The sequence below is a fragment of the Bufo gargarizans genome, chromosome 5 (genome assembly GCF_014858855.1).
Source record: "Bufo gargarizans isolate SCDJY-AF-19 chromosome 5, ASM1485885v1, whole genome shotgun sequence".
In the NCBI taxonomy this organism is placed as follows: Eukaryota; Metazoa; Chordata; class Amphibia; order Anura; family Bufonidae; genus Bufo; species Bufo gargarizans.
Window position 1 is genome coordinate 365779423 of NC_058084.1, and position 22963 is coordinate 365802385.

The window sequence follows — 22963 nt, forward strand, 5'->3', positions numbered from 1 at the left end:
AGAAATTTCACCCATAATTGCTGGTAATCAGCAACATACAACCTCAAGAATTGTTCCACAGACTGATTAAGGCGTTCAGTCTGCCCATTACTCCCAGGGTGGTAGGCAGAGGAAAAAGACATTGAAATTTTTCATTTTTGACAGAAGGCCCTCCTGAATTTGGACATAAACTGCACACCCCTGTCAGAAACAATATTTTCCGGGATACCATGCAATCGAACAATGTCTTTCACAAAAATAGACGCCAGGCTTTTGGCATTCGGGAGTTTAGACAGGGGAATAAAAATGGACCATCTTGCTAAACCTATCGACCACTACCCAAAATACAGTCTTACCCTCCGCCGGCGGTAGGTCAGTTATAAAGTCCATCGAGATATGGGACCAGGGTCTACTGGGAATGGGTAGGGGTCGTAGGTTACCAGCAGGGCGAGTCCTAGGTGTCTTGGACCTGGCACAAACCTCACAGGCTGACACGTAGGACTTGACATCCCTAATTAGAGTGGGCCACCAATAAGATCTAGAAACCAGATCCTTAGTGCCCTCAACACCCGGATGTCCACAAAAGGCAGAATCGTGACACTCACCCAACAGCTGGAGACAAAATTGTACAGGAACAAACAACTTATCTGTTGGGGTGGATACCGGTGCCAGATGTTGTTCAGACCTAATGCGAGCCGAGATATCCTGGGTTAGAGCTGCTATGAAGATTTTTGCTGGTAGGATGGATTCAGGTGGTACCTCAGTAGGTTGAAAAGCATGGAAGCTCCGAGATAATGCGTCCGCCTTCACATTTTTACTTCCTGGCCCGAACGTAATGGAAAAATCAAAACGAGTAAAAAACAAAGCCCATCTGGCTTGACGGGGATTCAACCTCTTAGCAGACTCGAGAAACATAAGGTTTTTATGGTCAGTGACAACAGTTACACAATGCCTTGCCCCCTCCAGAAAATGCCTCCACTCCTCAAATGCCCATTTAATGGCCATCAGATCCCTATTCCCTATGTCGTAGTTTCTCTCAGTGGGAGAGAATTTCCTGGAGAAGAAGGCACATGGTCTCAGGTTAGTGAGGCTAGCAGGACCTTGTGAAAGGACTGCTCCTGCGCCGTCCTCGGACGCATCCACCTCCACAATAAAAGGTCTATCCTGATCAGGCTGGATCAGAATTGGAGCGCTACTGAATGCCTTTTTTAATTTTTCAAATGAAGAAATGGCCTCAGTAGACCAATTCTCCAAATCGGTCCCTTTCTTAGTAAGGTCGGTCAACGGTTTAGCAATTACGGAAAAATTCATAATAAATTTACGATAGTAATTGGCGAAACCTAAGAACCTTTGTAAGGCCTTTAAGGATGAAGGTCTTACCCATTCCTTAATTGCTAGTACCTTACCAGGATCCATCTTGAAGGCGTGAGGAGTCAGAACATGCCCTAGAAACAGAATCTCCTGTACACCAAAGACACATTTCTCTTGCTTAGCGGATAGCTGATTCTCCCTCAACACCTCTAATACTTGTTTAACATGAGACACATGGGATTCGAAGTCAGGAGAGAATATCAAAATGTCGTCAAGATAGACAATAACAAATTTGCCTAAGAACTCCCTAAGAATGTCATTCATGAAGTTTTGGAACACAGCTGGGGCATTGCTGAGTCCAAAATGCATCACCTGATATTAAAAGTGTCCTGCCGGAGTATTGAACACCGTCTTCCATTCGTCTCCCTCCTTGATTCGGATTAGATTGTATGCCCCTTTCAGGTCAATCTTGGAAAACCAGGTTGCCCCCAGAACCTGGTTAAATAAATCCGGAATCAATGGGAGGGAGTATCTATTCTGGACAGTGATTTTATTTAATCTCCGGGAATAGATACATGGCCTAAGACCACCATCTTTTTTCTTAATGAAGAAAAACCCTTCCCCCATAGGAGAGACAGAAGGTCTAATATGCCCTTTACCAAGGCTCTCCTTAATATAATCTTCCATGGCCTTGCGTTCGGGCTTAGAAAGATTATAAATTTGCCCCTTAGGAAACTTGGCCCCCTCTACTAGCTCTATAGTACAATCATAAGGTCTATGGGGGGTAGAACCTCCGGGGTTGGTGATGAGAATACATCAGAATATTCCCTAATAACAGTGGGTAAAGTATCAGACTTTACTGAGACCCCAGCCTGTACCACGGACAAGCACGAGTCACACTTAGGCCTCCATCTCACCAACTCCCCCTTGGACCAATCTATAGTGGGGTTATGTAGTCGGAGCCAAGGCAACCCTAGTACAACCTCAACTGGTAGGTTCTCCAGGACAAAAAGGGAACATCTCTCTGAGTGGCACACACCCACGGTTAGAGAAATCTCTGATGTACATGAGATCCCCGTACCACCAATAAGAGTAGCATCAATAGCCATGACATGGATAGGAGTTGGTAAAGCAAACATTGGAATACCCAATCTTACAGCGTACTCAGAGTCAATAAAGCTGGCCGCTGAGCCAGAATCAATAAAGGCCTTACCCTGCCATTTATCTACCCCCAGAGAAATCGTAATGGGTACCAAAAGCTTACATTTAGAAAAATCAGGGTGTACCTGGTCTTTAGGTTGCCTTGCCTTAGGAGACTTGACAGAAAGGACCTTCTTAGGACACTGGTTGATCCAATGGTCAGGATCTCCACAGTAAAAGCATTCTCCACGTCTGCGGCAAAGATTCCCTCGGGTCATGCCAACCTGCATGGGTTCCTCGGTGGAGACCTCAGCATTGTCTCTGGGATGAGCCTCTGGCTGGACCACCATCTGGGAAGAGAACTGTCGTTCCTGTCGTTTCTCTCTAACCCATCGGTCAAGTCGGACAACAAGGGTCATCATCTCCTCTAAGGTCTCTGGAAGTTGATAACTGACCAGAAGATCCTTTAAATTATCAGACAGACCTGACCTGAACTGACTCTTCAGGGCTGGTTCGTTCCATCCTGAGGGGACACACCACCTTCTGAATTGGGTGCAATAATCCTCCGCAGGTAGATTGCCCTGAACCAGTGCCTTTAGAGCCGTCTCGGCTACTAGAGCCCTGTCTGGTTCATCATAGAGGGTACCCAGGGCCTGAAAGAACGCCTCCAAAGAAGTTAAACAACTGGCGCCAGCAGGTAAAGAGAACGCCCAGTCCTGGGGATCACCCTGTAGTCGGGAAATGATAATGCCCACGCATTGACTCTCGGGGGCCAGAGCACACGGGGCACAAACAGAAGTAAAGTCTGCAACTCTCCTTAAAAGAGAGAAACTTCTTCCGGTCTCCAGAAAAGGGTTCTGGGAGCTTAATCTGGGGCTCAAAATGCGGACTGGAGGCCTGAGGAGTGGAAGAACCTTGCCCTAACTCAAAAGAACTGAGTTTTTCCCCTAGCTCCTGTACCATCTGCATCAAATTAGAGACATGGTCAGTCAGGGTCACCAGAGGATTCATTATACAGTGGTTATTGGGCCTGTTAATCTGTAACGGTCACGCACACACACACACAGGGGGGAGGATAGTGACCACTGCGCTCCACCCTCACCCCTGGCCCTGCCTACTTGCCTCTCGAGTCCTGATGACAGGGGACAACTGGACGGCAGTCCCTAACTTAGAATACGTGCGGGAAGGACAGACAAGACAAATAACGGTTAGTGAACGGACCGGGTCAAAACCAAGAGGACAACGCAGTACAGAGGGATAAGCAAAGAAAGGTCAGGAGAAGCCGGGGTCATAAATACCAGGAGAGTCGAGAAGTACCAAAGGAGTCCGCAAAGAATAGTCAGATGGAAGCCGAGGTCAATATACCAGGAAGGATGCGCAGCACAGGAGGAGCAGGCAAAGGATCGTCAGGGAACAGGATCAGGTAAGTACACAGGTATCCAACAACTGCCAGGAACCTAAATTAACAGGCAACCTGTGGCCAGCAGGCTGCCTGTATTTATAGTGGGGAGTGAGGATCATGTGAAGTGGCCAGCGTCACATGACCGACAGACCGACCAGTCGAGCACCGAGTAATCAGCTCGGCACTCAAGGCAGACCTAGGAGCAGGGAGCCTCCCAGCTAGCAAAGCTGCCCTGGGAATGAGGTCAAACACAGATCCTTGCTCCCGAAGCTAAGCAGCAGGTCTGCGGCTGATGGGAGACCGAGTGCGCCTTCGGCACCCCGTTACAGCTAGGCAAGTGCGCTTATCGGTCACGATCCCCCCTGCTGCGCTGAACATCCTTTCGGACAGGACACTTGACGAGATGCAAGCCACAAGTCTCTCGCCACAAGTCAAGTCTGCAAAACCAGTAGTCCTGGGGTTCCTCGCTTCTCAGAGCATCCACATCGGCTGTTAACCCGATGTAGTCAGACACCTGTCGGTCTAGTCATTCCCTGAGGCTGGATCTGGAGGGCGGATGTAGATGGGTTGGCTGCAAGAATGATCTCATATTCGAAGTGACCAACACATCTTCAAACCGCCCTCTTCTTGCAGGCGCGGTAGGATTGGTACCTGCACCTGTTTCGCCGTGGGTGGAAATTCCTCTGCCAGCGCCCACAACAGCAGAATGCAGCATCTCATGCAGCAAGGCCTGGAAATGCTGCATTCTGCCAGCCCTCTGTGATGCTGGTAAAATGTCTGCAATTTTGTGTTTGTACCGGGGGTCTAAGTACGTTGCCACCCAGTACTGATCCTTGCCCTTTATGATTTTTATACGAGGGTCCCTCTTCAAACACTGGAGCATGAAAGCCCCCATTTACACTAAATTGGAAGCAGTGGAGCGCCCTGGCTCCTGCTCATCACCCAGGAGAATGTCATCCTCGGTCTCCTCCCCCCAGCCATGGACAACACCAGGGATTCTCGAAAAAAGATTAAAGTTCCCCTCAAAGCCTGCTCTTCTTGCTCCTCCTCCTCCACCCCCCCCTCCCCAGCCACCATCCTTTTCTGACTCCTCTTCAGACTCCTGCTGACCTGTCTCAGATGGAGTAGTCCCCCTTGGGAATTCATTCAGCATTGCGACTTCCTTATCTTCCAGCTCCTGCTCCTTGATGGCTTGATCAATGACACAATGCAATGCACGCTCCAGAAAGAAGGCATAAGGTACGATGTCACTGATGGCGCCCTGGCTGCGACTGACCAGTTCGGTGATCTCATCAAATGGCTGCAGAAGTCTGCATGCGTCGCGCATGAGCCGCCACTGGTGCGGTGAAAAGAAACCAAACTCCCCAGAACCTGTCCTGCTGCAGAGTTTGTACAGGTAGTCGTTAACGGCACGTTGCTGCTGGAGCAGCCTATCAAGCATATAAAAGGCGGAGTTACCGAGCGTCGGGCTGTCACAAATCAGACATCTAACGAGCAGGTGGTGTCGCCGCCGAACGTCAGTAAGGCAAGCCTTGGCCGTGTAAGATGTTCTAAAATGGCCAGAGACTTTCCTGGCCTGCCGCCGGACGTGTGCCATGCACGGAACATGTGTCATTTTGCACCGTTTCAGCGAGCTGAGCAGATTGGCACAGTTGTCGCACACCACTTTACCAACTGTCAAATTAAGCGGGGTCAGCCACTGATCAGCTGTGACCGTAGAGCTGAAAGCAGTGCAGGACCGGTGTGGCTCTTGGCTTCCAGGCACAACAGCCGCAGCACAGCATGGCAACGTCTTGCCTGGCACGTCGAATAGTTTCTGGGGAGCTTGGGGGGTGCAGCGGAATAGGTGGTAACAGTGGAAAAGGAAGAGTCAGCCGAGGAGGAGACGGAGGATGGAGTAGGAGGAGGAGAAGAAGAGGCAGGCCTGCATGCAATCCGTGGGTGTAACACCAAATCCACACTGGTTCCACGGATTACATGTTTGACGGCTGTCAAAAGGTTAACCCAGTGGGCAGTAAAAGTTATGTACCTTCCCTGCCCGTGTTTGCTAGACTACTTGTCTGTGATCAGATGTATCTTGTCACCAACACTGTGTGCCAGAGATATATTCACTTGCCGCTGAACGTGGCCATATAGCGCTGGGATTCCTTTCTGGGAGAAATATTTCCCTCTGGGGACCTTCCATTGCAGTGTGCCAATGGCCACAAATTTTCTAAAGGCATCCGAGTCCACCGATTTATATGGCAATAGTTCGCGGGCTAGCAGTTCTGACAAGCAAGCGGTCAGCCGTTGGGCAAGAGGGTTATCCGGCTTCATCAACTTTTTACGCTCGAACATTTGGGCCACGGAAGCCTGCCTTCTGCCAGATGAACACGACGACTGTATGGTGGAAGGTGAAATGGAGGACAAATGGGAGGAGAGAGGAGAAGAGGCAGTACGTGGAGTGCTAGGAGTGTGGCTTTGTAGGTTCTGACGGCGTTGCTTCCACTGGGCTCGGTAATGGGAGGCCAGGTGCCTTCTTAAGGCGGTTGTCCCTAGGTGAGTGTTGGGCTTACCGCGACTTATGCATTGACAGCACAGGCTGCAGATGGCAACACTACTGTCAGCAGCTGACACATTAAAAAAGCCCACACTGCGGAGCCATGTGCCGGCTTCCTGGGAACGCAAGATGTTACTGTGCATGGCAGATGGATTGCTCCAGATACATTTGCAGTCTGCTTTTTGCCTCCTGTGCAATGCCAGTTCTGCCTGCTTCTCCTATTTCTCCTCTCTATCTGCTGTTCCGTCTCTCCCTCTGAACTCCCCTCCTTTTCCTCTCTTGTGGGCTACCACGTGACGTCCATCGACACGTCATCATCGTCACCTTCACCACCACTGACACTAGAGATCTCGGAGTAGGCAGAATCTGGTGCTTTTCTCCCGTTCAATGCACTGCTGGCCCAGGGAGGCATCTGCTAACCGTGAGTAACCGATGAACTGTTGTAACCTTTCGGCCCACCGTGAACCTCAAGTGTTCTCCCCTGCGGACCGGCACGTTGCACAGGCCTCAATCAATATTTGGTGGAAGCAGGTATATCAATCCACTTAACCAGTATTTTGTGACAGCAGGTGTATTGTAGGCCTCAATCAATATTTGGTGGAAGCAGGTATATCAATCCCCTTAATCAGTATTTTGTGGAAGCAGGTGTGTAGAACCCTTTAGTCAATATTTGGTGGAAGCAGGTATATCGCACCCATCAATCTGTATTTTGTGGAAGCAGGTATATCGCACCTCTCAATCAGTATTTTGTGGAACCAGGTATATCAAACCCCTTAATCAATATTTCGTGGAAGCAGGTATATCGCACCCCTCAATCAGTATTTTGTGGAAGAAGGGATATCAAACCCCTTAATCAGTATTTTGTGGAAGCAGGTATATCGCACCCCTCAATCAGTATTTGGTGTAAGCTGGTATATCAAACCCCTTAGTCAGTATTTTGTGGAAGTTGGTGTATCGCAGGCCTCAATCAATATTTGCTGGAAGCAGGTATATCAATCCCCTTAATCAGTATTTTGTGGAAGCAGGTATATCGCACCCCTCAATCAGTATTTTGTAGAAGCAGGTATATCAAACCCCTTAATCAGAATTTTTTGGAAGCAGGTATATCTGACCCCTTAATCAGTATTTTGTGGAACCAGGTATATAGAACCCCTTAATCAGTATTTTGTGGAAGCAGGTATATCGCACCCCTCAATCTGTATTTTGTGGAAGCAGGTATATCAAACCCCTTAATCAGTATTTTGTGGAAGCAGGTGTATCGCAGGGCCCAATCAATAGGCTGAGGTGAAGTCTGTATTCTACTGTCTACTCTTCCGGAGTGTCAAGTGGATTTTGCTAAGTTTATTGTGGAAAGACAAAGGAAGGACAAAGCCATTATTCTAGGCTCTAGGCGCCTTTGTATCTAGGTGAAGGACTTATTAGCTCCCAGCAGCCTCACCGTTATTTTAAGGACAGATAAGATATCTGTTGCATCACTTGTGTGTAGAAGACTTGAACTACCTCTACTGAGACTGAAGCACGGCAAATAGCTTAATATCAGTGAGTACCCAACTACCTGCGATAGCCTGAGACATAACTACATATACAGCCTGTTACTGGGATTCACCACATCCAACCTGCATGTTTATAAGAGACTGTTTTATAACTGGATGTAAACTGTTGTCAAGATCCTGGTTACAGTAAAGTTCTTAGTTGGATTCAAACCTGCCTCATTCTTCTAACTCCATACCACAAACACTCTCATCATTTTGCACCACTAAGGTTCTGGCGTCACGACATTACCTAAATCAGAGGCCCAGCCGCACAAGCACTCAGAAAACCAATCACCATCAAGGGCACCTCGATCACCTGGCTGGTGTCCCCTGTAATAGAGTGTGCCCCGGAGAATCTGGTGCTGTTCTCCCCTTCACTGCACTGCTGGCCCAGGGAGGCATCTGCTAACCGTGAGTAACTGTTGTACCCTTTCGGCCCACCGTGAACCTCACGTGTTCTTCCTGCGGACCGGCACGTTGCACAGGCCTCAATCAATATTTGGTGGAAGCAGGTATAGCAATCCCCTTAATTAGTATTTTGTGGAAGCAGGTGTATTGTAGGCCTCAATCAATATTTGGTGGACGTAAGTATATCAATCCCCTTAATCAGTATTTTGTGGAGGCAGGTATGTAGAATCCCTTAATCAATATTTGGTGGAAGCAGGTATATCGCACACCTGAATCAGTATTCTGTGGAAGCACGTATATCAAACCCCTTAAACAGTATTTTGTGGAAGCAGGTATATCAATCCCTCAATCAGTATTTTGTGGAAGCAGCTATATCAAACCCCTTAATTAGTATTTTGTGGAAGTAGGTGTATCGCAGGCATCAATCAATATTTGGTGGAAGCAGGTATATAAAACCCCTTAATCAGTATTTTGTGGAAGCAGGTGTATCTTAGGCCTCAATAAATATTTGGTGGAAGCAGGTATATCAATCCCCTTAATCAGTATTTTATGGAAGCAGGTGTATCACAGGCCTCAATCAATATTTGGTTGAAGCAGGTATAGCGCACCCTTTAATCAGTATTTTGTGGAAGCGGGTATACAGAACCCCTTAATCAATATTTGGTGGAAGCAGGTATATCGCACCCCTCAATCTGTATTTTTTGGAAGCAGGTATATCAAACCCCTTAATCAGTATTTTGTGGAAGCAGGTATATCGAAGGCCTCAATCAATATTTGGTGGAAACAGGTATATCGCACCCCTCAATAAGTATTTTGTGGAAGCAGGTATATAAAACTCCTTAATCAGTATTTTGTAAAAGCAGGTATATTGCACCCCTCAATAAGTTTTTTGGGGGGCAACAGGTATATCACGTATATCACACCTGTTGCAAATAGTTGTTCCAATAGTACTTGTCCCTTTATATACCTGCGGTATCGCAGCAGAACTGCACACAACTGCTGCACAATACAAATGCACTATATACTTTCTATGTTAGAAAGTATATTATAGGTATATCACACCCCTCAATCAGTTTTTTTGGGGGGCAACAGGTATATCACACCAGTTGCAATTAGCTATTTCAATAGTGTTTGTCCCTCTATATAGCTGCGGTATCGCAGCAGAACCGCACATAACTGCTGCATAAAACAAATGCACTATAATATACTTTCTATGTTAGAAAGTATATTATAAGTATATCACACCCCTCAGTATATCACATCTATTGATAGCACACCTATACCAGTCCTTAAAAGGATTTTTGTGGCCTTATTAGCTAGCGTTTGGTGTCCCTGCTCCACAAAGCAACCTCTCCCTACACTGGCAAAACACAGAATGTAAAATGGCTGCCAGATCGGTTTCTGTTATAGGGTGGGGGGGTGTCCATGTGCTAAAACGTCTCAATTGGCTGTCCTGTCCCACCTGATGTGTGTGTCATGGGTCAAAGTTCGGCGCAATGCAAAAGAATATGGCGCCGGCAGACATTGCCATATGTTCGCATGTTCGGCGAATTGTGAATGGCAAAGTTTGCTGCGAAACGACCGCAAGGCCATCTCTACTAGCCATCAGTGGGCCTAGAACCCTGTCTTGGGTTACCCTGTCACCTGGTAAATGTATAGTTTGTCTTCTATCCTCGCTCCCTTGGACCACAGAGTTGAAATGTTCCCCCACTATTTTATGAACACAGGGATCCGCTAGCAGGGTGCCCTCCAAGTCCTGAAAAAATTGAGTATTGCTTTGAAATAGAACCATATGTTTTACAGATACTATATTGAGTCCCCTGGACCAATAAGGACATTTGTGCCCACCTTCCCTGACTATCTGCAGAAGACCCCAGGACTTGACAATTCAACTGAAGCAGATCCAATCACGTGCCCCACCTACATTTTTTTTATGCGATCAAAGTCTCCAGACTCCAAATGTGTTACTTGTAGAAGGGCTATATCAGGTTTATGTTTTTTAAGATGCCGAAGCATCATCCATCTTCTATGTGGGGACCTCAGTCCCTTAACGTTCCATGAGATTACTTTCATAAAGCAGCAAGAAAACCTGATCTCTGTCCATATAAGGTGGATCTGGATACATCCCATGACACCGGAAAGGTTGCAAACCCTCTAAGCTGAAGTCCCACCCGCCCCCCCTTTATGAACAGAACCCCCATCACCCTACTTTGCTTTACTCCTCCTACTCTACTTTCTTTTTTCTGGGTACAATCTCTCCATCCTCATTTAGGCTCCATTCACACGTCTGCAATTTTGTTCCACATTTTGCGGAATGGACTTGCGGACCCATTCATTTCTATGGGAAAGCACTCGTGGGAATGGAGCATTAATAACTGTGTGGCCTATTATGCTCTGAGGCATTGGTTTAGTGCCGCAACAAATGACATCTTTAACATTAGTACAGCGAAATCCTACAACCCCATTGTACTCGGCTGGCTCAAACATCAGAAAGCTGCAGAACAATTAACATAGTAAACCTAGTGCATTGGCCTCCAACCAACTCCAACATAGCAAACACAACTGTCTACTCACTGTCTCCCCCACCCAGGAGGTAATCAACCCCCTACATGTAAGTGAGCAAATTTGTCAAAATATTCTGATAAGGATACCAATGACTGGGTCAAGAAAAGGCACTGGGGGAAAGTCACGAGCCGTACTGGAAGCCCTGACGTTTCTGGGTGAGAGTCTGTCCCTGGGCACAGTCTCCCATTCAGGTCTGTCCTCTTCTTGTCCTATTGCTGATCTCCATTCTGGGCTCCTGGAAGGAGCTCGCTGCTGAGCCGTTCCATGTAGTATCGTGCCTGGGTCCATCTTTCCACCTGTGCCCAGTATCGATGACAGTGAGTCCTCTGCCGAGGACAGATCGTGGTAAGTTGTTGCTGTTCCAGCTCTGTTGATCACCCGCAGACTAGCAGCTGGAATTTGATTTGCTTTTTATACAAGGCTGAACATATTCAGCTAAACTCCCTCCCCTTTTTTGCCACCGAGGCTTAATAGTCCGCGAATAGCAGCGCAGCATGCCCTCTTAATGTCAGCAGAGTTTTCCTGGATCTGAACGCTCGCAGAATTGCTTCTTTGTCGCAATAGTCAAGATACCTCATAATGACCTGGCGAGGTTTGGATGATGCCTCATGGGCCCACTAGCCATGTTGGTTTTGCGTGTCCTGAGGAGGTCCCACACGGTGAGCCCTCTCTACTTTGTGCATTCCCTCCAGGCCCAATGCTGTTGGGAGTTCCCTCTCGCAAATAACTTTTAGGGCCTGGGGTTTAACATGTTCAGGTAGGCCCAATAGTCGCCGATTATTTTGTCTGGAACGATTTTCCAGATGGTCTTTCAGTATGATGTTCTGCTTGAGGAGGTCCTGTATACGATGGTTAGCTTTGGCCGTATCTTCCTCCACTGTGGCTACAAGCTGCTCCAGATTGTCAAAGCGTGTGTCATGCTGTGCCACTGCATCATGAAGTTGTTGCAAAGACACCGATAATGTTTTAAAGTCTTTCTAAAGTCAGGTGCCAAGTGTTTAGCTACTTCAATGGCCAGAGTCTTATGATCAATTCCGGGTGTCCCAGTTAACTCTTCTAGCTGTGAGGGCCGGATTGGACTGGTAGACACTACAGCTAACAGGCGAGGCAGGGCAGGAGTCTGCCATCTTGCTCAGCATGGCGTCGGTGGCCGTACCTTTGCAGCTCAATATTTTCCAGCTTCTGCTCCACAGGAGATATCGGTCCATGAACAGGGGTCTCCGATATTGCATGGGACAAATCAATCACATATGTACAACCTGTTGATCAATAAACAAGTTAGACTACAAAGAACAGTCATCTTATTTAGAGGACAGGAATGTTTTATGCTGAATGTTAGACTGCACACTGTGTGAACGTGTATGAAGACAGAACAGTACCCTTCAGTTAAAGAAAGAAAAACACACAATGGTCACTTAAATAACTTGTAACTGACAAAATAAATAAAACATTACTGAAAATCAATTAATGAAAATCAGGCATTGCTTTTGAATGGTGGTTCAACAGAATAAATTAAAAAACAACCTTTTAAGGAAATCACTGCAATGAAGCGATTTCTGTAACTCCCAATGAGACTTCTGCCACTGTCCACAAGTATTTTGGCCCACTCCTCGCCGTGAGCAAACTGCTCCAGCCACCTCAGGTGCCATCTCCAGACTGCATGTTTCAGCTCCTTCCACAGATGTTCAATTGGATTTTTATCAGGGCTCATAGATGGCCACTAAAGAATAGTCCAATGCTTTGCCATTCTTAGATGTTTTAGCTGTGTGTTTTTACCTGCGACTGAGACCAAGCTTTCTGACACTGGGCAGCACATTTCACTTCAGAATGCCTTGATAGTCATGAGATTTCATTGTACCCTGCACAGATTCAACACAACCTGTGCCAGATACATCAAAGCAGCCCCAAAACATATCCAAGCCTCCTCCATGTTTCACAGTAAGTACAACGTTCTTTTCTTTGTATGCTTTATTTTTGTGTCTGTGAACAGTGATGGCCAGTTCGCAGTGTTCGCCGACGAACACATGCGATCTGGCATCTTTATTTCCAAGCCCAGCGATGCAGAGGTAAGTCCTTACCTGTGCTGCGCCGCGAGCCGCGATGAAACACATGCGGTCTCCGGGAGCAGGCAGTTCCGAGAACAGCCGCAGGGGGCCTTCATCAGGCTGTTCTCGGAACTGCCTGCTCTGTTCTCGGAACTGCCTGCTCCCGGTGACCGCATGTGTTTCAGAGCGGCGCGCGGCGCAGGCACAGGTAAGGACTTACCTCTGCATCGTCGGGCTTGGGAATAAAGATGGCAGATCGCATGAGTTCATCGGCGAACACTGCGAACTGGCCATCACTGTCTGTGAACATGGAGTTGATGTGACTTGCCAAAAATTTCCAGTTTTGTATAATCTGCCCAAAGGACATTCTCCCAGATGCTTTGTGGCTTGTCAATATGCATTTTGGCAAATTCTAATCTCACTTTTTTATGATTTGCTTTTAACAGTGGTTTATTTCTCGGTCGTCTTCTATTAAGACCACTTTGGCTTAGACAGTGAAGGATGATGCAATCTGACACTGATGTACCTTGACCTTGGAGTTCATCTCTAATCTCTAAATTGCTCTGGGCTTTTTGGTTGCCATTCGTATTATCCATCTCTTCGCTTTGTCATCAATTTTCCTCTTGCGCCCACGTCCAGGGAGATTGGCTATAGTCCCATAGACCTTAAACTTCTGAATAATATGTGCAACTGTTGTACCAGGAACATTAATGGTTCATTGATGGTTTTATAGCCTTTACCTTTAACATGTTTATCTATAATTGTATTTCTAATCTCCTGAGACAACTCTCTCCTTAGCTTTCTTTGGTCCATGTTCAGTGTGGTACACACCATGATACCAAACAGCCCGGTGACTACTTTTCCCATTTTAAATAGGCAGACTGACTGAATACAAGTTTGAAGACACCTGTGATGTTAATTACAAGACACTTGACCTGTTTAATGTGCACTATGGTCAAACTACTTCCAATCCTTTCTACGGGCACCATCATTTTTGTCCAGGCCAGTTTCATTAGTTTGTTTTAGAAATTATTCTGTTGAACCACAAATCAAAAGCAATGTCTGATTTTCATTACCTGATTTTTAGTAAATTTTTATTTAGAGGCTCATTTGCTCATTTGCATGTATTAAAACTTTTTTTTTTCTCAGTAATGTGGACACTTATGAACATGGGACCAACACAGCTGCCAAGTGCACATGCAACAGGTTTCATAGGTACAAATCTGCTGATCACACTTTAGAAGTAAACAGTTGGAGTCTTCCCCAACATTCACCCTTGATATCTGACACTGACCATTGCTCTTTGACACCCACTGTAAAAGAATACTATAAATTACGCTTTCCAGGGGAAAAAAACGGTATGGTGACACTTCTGGCCCAATTTATGCGGGGTGCATGGGGCCTTGTATACTCTGTCTATGTGCTGGAAGCTTTACCTGTTCACAAAATAAGGCCTCTTGCACACAAATGTATTTTCATTGCGTTTCCATTCCGTTTTTTTTGCGGCCCGTATACGGAATCTTTCATTTCAATGGGTCCGTTTCCATATTTTCGTTCCGAAAAAAAAAGAAAATTATAGATTACGGACAAGGATAGTACTGTTCTATTAAGGGCCAGCAGTTCCGCTCTGGAAAATACGGAATGCACATGGATGTCATCCATATTTTTTCGGATCCGTTTTTTGCGGACCGCAAAATACATACGGTCGTGTGCAAGAGGCCTAAGTGTGAATACAAGATAAGGGCATGTAAGGCGCAGAAACTATGCCAGGATCGGCTCAGATCTCTGCTGGGGATTTGTAATTTGTCATGCCATTCAATGTGGCTAATGCCCATGTGGCTACATGTTGCGGGCACCCTGCAGAATTAGCATTCTGGGTCAATTAGTGTCAGGCTACTTTTTTTCCACAACATGGATTTAAAATCTGCAGCAGCCAGGATTACCATTAAAAACAATGGGAGGCAGAATACACGCATATCTTACTACAGAATTGTCACGAGGGTGTCAAGAACCACACCTGACTCCGTTATACCCGGGGTCAGGAAGTCGCAGCGGTTGGCTGCACGCTCTATGTAGAAAGATAGGACTGTTTCTTTATGGTAGCTTTCTGGGTTTGCTTTGCAACCCTTTTTGGCTCACTCAGGGATCTCCTCAGCTGTTCCTTGTCCAGCACTCCCAACCTCCTTATATTCTCCTCTCACACTTCTCTGGTTGCCAGATATAGAGCTTCCTGCCTGGACTTCTATACTGACCCACTGGAGCTGTGTTGCTGTGTTCCCTGGTTGTAGTTCCAGAACGTTACCCTCCGGATCCCTGTTGTTTGCTGTTGTCGCCCACCTGGGATTATATGTTATCTGTATTGTCTGTCCTCCCCTTGGTGTTTTCCTTTAGAGTTAGTGGTGCGGACTAGTGTTCCCACCGCCCTATTCACTATCTAGGGCTCATCCTAGGGAAAGCCAGGGTTTTAGGCACGCGATCGGCGTATGGGTGAGGAACCCGTCTAGGGACGTCAGGGCAGTCAGGTGCCAGCCGCAAGGTGAGTCAGGGGTCACCACCTTTCCCTCTCCCTTGGGCAGGGCCTTCCCTTTTCCCTCCCTTTGCGTGACGCCGGTCATTACAAGAATACACATCATCACAATCCATGTGAACATGCACTTTTGTGGTTAGGGGTCAAATATGGCTACATAGATCCCTGTACTCCATTACTTTGGAGACAGAATTTTGCTGTCTGTTTAGTAAACCTCCCTCTTCGTTAGGGCTCATGCACACAACCATGTTTTTGTCCACATCCGATTAACATTTTTTGCGGGTCGGATGCAGACTCATTCACTTCAATGGGCTTGCAAAATATACGGACAGCACACATCTGTATGTCCGTTCCACAGCCCGGCAAAAAAATAGAACATGTCCTATACTTGTCCGTTTTATGGACAAGCATAGGACTGTTTGGGCTCATGCATATACCACTGCCTGTTTTGCGGTCTGCAAAACACGGATACTGGCCGCGTTCATTGTGCATTTTGCAGAATGGAACATCCAGCCCATAATAGAACATTCCTATACTTTTCCGTAATGCAGATAAGAACAGGACATGTTCTATATTTTTATCACTACAATTGATCCTCAGGTAGTAACACCTATACCTAAGGCCCCATGCACACGGCCGTGTTTCACAGCCGTGTGCGGGCCGTGGAACCGCGGCCTGGATCCCTCCTGAGAGCAGGTGCGCACGGCGTCACTGGTTGCTATGACGCCGTGCGCTCCCTGCTGCCGGCACAGTACAGTAATACACTGGTATAGATCATACCAGTGTATTACTGTATAGCGGCGGCAGCAGGGAGCGCACGGCGTCATAGCAACCAGTGACGCCGTGCACTCCTGCTCTCAGGAGGGATCCAGGCCGCGGTTCCACGGCCCGCATACGGCTGTGAAACACGGCCGTGTGCATGGGGCCTAAGAGGAATACTCAATCTTACTAATATAGTCAATGACACAATGAGTAATACCCAATTCCTTTTAAAATAATTTACATTTTATTGATCATTATTAAAATACTGATTACTTAATAATACTAACAGTAGGGAATCTACTCAATAGCTCCAAATTGCAATCACCATTTACAGCTGTATAGTAAACAAGGTGCCAACAAATGATAGATAAGCCACATCTATTTCATATATAAAGGATGGTATAATCCATGGATACAATATACTAGGTACGTTTAAATATTTATCGGGCCATTACGTGCCGTCTCCGAACCAAACCCAGAATAGTAACAGATTTTACCTCGCTAGGGAACACCTTTCGCTGATATAGTTAAAAAGACCTTTCCTTAACACCCGTTTTGCGGTATTGCTTCTTCAGGAGGAGAGGCTTTGGAGGGGACGGGATACAGTTTTAAAGCAAATCCAGCCTATCCGATACTGTATGCTGCTACATGTGATCTTGCCGTCATTGAAGGCCATATTAACGGAGCATGGCCAATCCCTGCCTGCCACGTATAAACCACTTCCGCCCTTCACCTGAGTCCGACGCCAGAAAGGACAACCTCACGTCATAAAATGACGCGGGTTGACGTTGTTAGCTTCTCATCTCCATGGGGACTGACAAAAACGTCATGGCTGCGGGACGATCATGCGCACTTGGTCGTTTGTTAGTACTAAAAAGGAGGAGAATTAAATTCTACAATAAGGAATATAATGTGATATAACCTGTAATAAACCTTAAATATAACAAATAAAATATAATAATTAATCAGACAGCTTAATTAAAGGGGTTCTGCAGTTTGTTTAAACTGATGATCTATCTTCTGGATAGATCATCAGCATCTGATCGGCGGGGGTCCGACACCCCGCCTCGCTATTTACCGCAGGCCCAGTGACGTCACGACTAGTATCACTAGCCTGGGCGGGGCTAAGCTCTGTTCACGTGAATGGAGCTTAGCTACGCGCAGGCCATTGATACTAGTCGTGACGTCACTGGGCCTGCGGTAAACAGTGAGAAGGCCGCGGCGCTACTGCCAGCGCCGCTGCTTTCTCAAACAGATGATCGGCGGGGGTCCCGTATCTGACCCCCCCCTTCCCGATCAGATGCTGATGATCTAGCCAAGGGATAGATCATCAGTTTAAACAAACTGCAGAACCCCTTTAACTGTACGGTGCAATTGTGTTAATAAATAATTACCCTAAACAAATGTACATTTTTTTCAAAGACAATTAAAACAGTTGATAATCTATAAAGTGCCTGAGGTGCAATAATTATTTCATTGTTATTAATAGATAGAATCTCAACGTGTGCAAAATAGCACTTTACTTATTAGTGGCAATAAAATAATACAATTCATAATTAAATCCACAAACGTGAAATGTGGATTATTAAAACCCAAAAATGTAATCATATAATTTTGTGCCACATACGTGAGAAAAGTTTTTTTTTTCTCTAAAATAGCTTTCTTATAGTTATTATTTCTTCTATTAAAACTTTTTTCTTCCTTCTGATCCTTCAGCTCATTCTTCTTCTTTTAGGCTGAATCTTCGCAGTGTATCTCTCACTCTTAGGGCTGTTTCACCCGAGCGGATGCCGTGCGTGACATCCACTCCGTGACTGACAGCCAAGACCCGATGTGGACTGCAGAAGCACGGAGCAGTAACATGACTGATAATGCTCCGTGCCTCTCTGTGATCTCTTTACTACGAAATCACAGTGAGATAAAGTTGTCCCCGTGATTTCTTGGTAAAGAGGTCACAGAGAGGCACAGAGCATTATCAGTCATGTTACTGCTCCGTGCATCTGCAGTCCGCATCGGGTCTTGGCTGTCATTCATGGAGCGGATGTCACGCACGGCATCCGCTCGTGTGAAACAGCCCTTAGGGTCCATTCACACGTCTGTAAGTGTTTTGCGGATCCACAAAACACGAACACTGGCAATGTGCGTTCTGCATTTTGTGGACTGCACATCGCCAGCACTATAATAGAAAATGCCTAATCTTGTCTGCAATTGCGGATAAGAATAAGACATGTTCTATTTTTTTCGGGAACGGAATTGCGGATCCACAATTCCGGATCCGGGCAGCACATCGTGGGGCCCCATAGAAGTGAATGGGTCCGCAATTCCGTTCCGCAAAATGCAGAACAGAATTGCGGACCTGTGAATGGACCCTTAGGAAGGCTTGACCTCGCTTTCCCATATTTTCTCTATAATCAATCACAAAATAATCAATTAAAATCACTTAAGAGCATTTAAAATAAAAAAAATGTTAAGAGAATTACTATCTAATAAACAGAAAATCCCCTTATAACGATACTACCGCCTTACAAGAAGAATGTTCTATATTTTTGCAGATTAAACGGAACGGACAGACGGATACAGACGGCGCACGGAGTGTTGTCCGCATGTTTTGTGGCCCCATTGGAGTAAATGGGTCCGCACCCGACCCACATAAAATGCAGATCGGATGCAGATAAAAAATACGTTTGTGTGCATGAGCCCTTCTATAGATTGCCCGGATGTTCTGTTCCACACGTAACCCACACGGCTGCTATCCGTGTTTTGCGGAACCGCAATTTGTGTACCACAAAAATCTCTACATCCATGTGCATGAGATCGTGCACACAACCATTGCCTATTTTGCAGTCTGCAAATTGCGGATCCACAAAACACGGATACCGTCCGCGTGCATTCCGCACTTTGTGGAACGGAACTGTCCTATCCTTTCCGCAAGGCTAGGGCTACACAATGACATTTGTCCCGCGACTATTTGTTGCAGTAATGTCTAGCGTAGGGGTGGGTGATATGGCCTAAAATCTATATTGCGATATAATTTTAAAGCATGTGCGATATGCGATATATATTGCTTTCTATATGGGGGGGGGGGGTGTTTAAATTTCTTTTTTTTTTACTTTTTATTTATTAACTATTGGCCTCCTTAAGGGCTAGAACCCTTGTCATATTCACCCTAATAGAGCTCTATTAGGGTGAATAGGACTTTACACTCTCCCTGCTGCCCTGTGCATAGTGCACACAACAGCAGGGAGCTGACCATGGCGCCAGCCTCTCATGTGCTCCCCCAGCCTCTTATCTGCCCCCCCCCAGCCTCTTATCTGCCCCCCCAGCCTCTTATCTGCCCCCCCCAGCCTCTTATCTCCCCCCCAGCCTCTGATCTGCCCCCCTTCCCCAGCCTCTGATCTGCCCCCCTTCCCCAGCCTCTGATCTTCTCCCCAGCCTCTGATCTGCCCCCCTTCCCCAGCCTCTGATCTTCTCCCCAGCCTCTGATCTGCCCCCCTTCCCCAGCCTCTGATTTTCTCCCCCAGCCTCTGATATGTCCCCTCTGGTAACGCAAACCCCCCCCCCCCCACACTAGTATTAATCATTGGTGGCAGTGGCCACAGGGTCCCCCCCCCCCCTCCATCATTGGTGGCAGTTTGCAGTTCCGATCGGAGCCCCAGCAGTGTAATGCTGGGGCTCCGATCGGTTACCATGGCAGCCAGGAGTCACGCTGCTGAAGTCCTGGCTGCCATGGTATGTTAGTGAGCAGAGAGCAGCGCATTATACTCACGTGCGCTGTGGCCGCCGGTCACTCCTTCTTCTCATAGGTCTGTGCGGCGCATTGCTAATGCTGTAAGCATTAGCTATCCGCCGCACAGACAGAAGAAGGAGCAACCGGCGGCCACAGCGCACGTGAGTATAATGCGCTGCTCTCTGCTCACTAACATACCATGGCAGCCAGGACTTCAGCAGCGTGACTCCTGGCTGCCATGGTAACCGATCGGAGCCCCAGCATTACACTGCTGGGGCTCCGATCGGAACTGCAAACTGCCACCAATGATGGGGGGGGGGGGGGGGGAGGAGGGGGACCCTGTGGGATATGGCCAGCACATTCATTGGTGGCGCAGTGGCCACAGTCCCTCCCCTCCTCCTCCTACTCTGTCCTCATTGGTGTTCAGCGGCAGCCGCGCACAGTGGGGAGGGATTCTCTCCTCCTCCTCCCTCCGCTGTGCCGGCCGGCTCAGGAGAACATGGTGCGCGCGATCATATCGCGGTCCGGCGATATAGGCGATATGGCGAAAATCCATATCGTGGCCCAAATTCATATCGCATATCGCCTATACCGCCCACCCCTAGTCTAGCGACATATTTTATAATGCTAGTCTATGGTGTCGCACTGTGACATGCTGCGACTGCGACAGTCACAAAAAAACCATCCAAGATGGATTTTTGTGCGGCTGTCATGTCACAGCACATTGCATGTCACTGTGCGACACCATAGACTATTGTTATAAAATATATCACAGTGTAGTTGTACCCTATATGTTGCACAAATTATTGTCGCACGACACATATCTAATGCCTAATACGGACCGTAGTTATGGTCCGCAAAACTGCGGCTCGGATGTGGACCCATTCACTTCAATGGGGCGGCAAAAGATGCGGACAGCACTCCGTGTGCTGTCCGCATCCTTTGCTCCGCAAAAAAATATAGCATGCCCTATTCTTGTCCGTTTTGCGGACAAGAATAGGCATGTCTGATGTCTACAATGGGCTGCCCGTTCCATTCCTCAAATTGCAGAAGACACACAGGCGGCTTCCGTTTTTTGCGGATCCGCGGACCGCAAAAACCGTCACGGTTGTGTGCATGATCCCTAAATCACGTTTTTTTTGCAGACCCCTTGAAGTGAATGGATCCAGAAAGGGAGACAGAAACATGTGTGCATGAGCCCTTATAGAATGTCCTTATTCTATGGGCTGGTGGTGAAAAGATGGAGATGGCAGGAAGCACAGAAATGGTGCAGGTGTCAAAGTGATGCTGGGAAGTTGTCAGAGGCCAGACCTGAGGGCTCTGACAGGAGGTGGTCAGGGCCCCCCCGGGGTGAGGTGAGGGGACAGGTAGCAGCCTCTGCACATGCGCTTCCCCGGGTCTTCCCAATGCGCGGGAGGGGGGAGCTCCTGCAGACCGCGGTCTGTGCTGCTGCTGTCACTGCTGCACTCTCCCCGCCGCCGCCGCTCTTCTGTCGTCGCCTGCACCTGCTGCCCGGGGAAAGCGCTGTGAAAGGTAAGCCTGCGCGCCCGGCACTGCCCCATTGTGTGCCAGTCACCCGGGGGCTGAGGGAAGTTAGTGACTGTCGTCTCATCTGGCGCCCGCCGGGCTTCCCGGGACCGGGCTGCTCTAGGACACGTGTGGCGGGAAGAGCAGCTCCCGGTGCACCGGCTGTCACTTGTCATCCACGTGTGTGTGCAACTTTATGGCTCCGTGCACAGGACGGTGTGCTCCGGCATGTCGCCTCTGCTGTAAAGTTGTCGCTCCATCATCAGAGGTGATGTGATTACAGTCCAGGACAAGGACTTGTAGTGTATATACAGTGTTACTGGATGTGCCCCATCCTCCTGCTGGTGAGCACTGCCAGCGCTGGGTCATTGTGCCCTCTGTGACCCTCAGTTTCCGATCCTATAATTGCATTAGTGCATTAGTTGCAGTGATTACTCCAGGAGGTCATCCTGTCCCCTCCGCCATGCACTGACATCATTAGTAAGGTTGCCTATAACCTGATGACCTACCTGTGCCCACCATCCTGGGAGGCCTCGCTCATCTACGCCTAGTGTTTGTGACAGCGGAGGCGCCTGATCCAGGGAAGGGTCACTGCTGAAGGCAGCAGAAGGCCACCAAACTTTACTCCTAGGAGGCACCTTGAAGTGATGGCGAGCACCTCCAGTACCTTATAATCTCTTCTACCCACTTTGATGACTATATCGGTGGGTCACGAGTCAGGACTATCACTCTCAGCATCTCTATTGGTAAAAATTGTCACTTTTGTTGTGGATCATCACGTCCGGTGGATCAGTATAAACCGGGTTTTTTGAATCTCCTCTGTGCACCAAGTTTTTTAATGTTGTCACTGTGTTGGGCGGCGGGAAGAGGGGGGGGGGGTGGGGCATTGAATGACAATGGGGCCAATCCTTGTGCGGATCCACGGCCAAAATCTGGGCATCAGGCTGGGATTTCTGCCTCAGAAAATGCATTTCATGTGAACACAGCCTTATTCAGATTCGGCATGCGGCTGCTTGATGCCTGCACTTGGAGAGGACCTGTCGCCACTCCTGAAACATTGGCTTTAGGGCTCTTTCACATGAACGTGTGCTGCCCGTTGCCGTATTGCGGACCTCATTTGCGGATCCGCAATACACGGACACCGTTCCGTGTGCATTCCGCATCTTCGATGCAGACCCATTCACTTCAATGGGTCTGCAAATCTGGAGATGCGGAACGGAAACACGGAACACTACGGAAGCACTACGGAGTGCTTCCTGGGGTTCCATTCTGTGCCTCTGCACCGCAAAAAGATTGAACATGCTCTATCTTTTTTGCGAAATGAAGGGATCTCGGACCCATTCAAGTGAATGGGTCCACGATCCCCATGCGGCTGCCCCACGGACTGTGCCCGTGCATTGCGGAACGCAATTTGTGGTCCACAACACGGGCTTCACGCGTTCGTGTGAACGAGCCCTTAGGCCTGTGTGTTTCACCCATGAGGTAGCCTCATTTTTTGC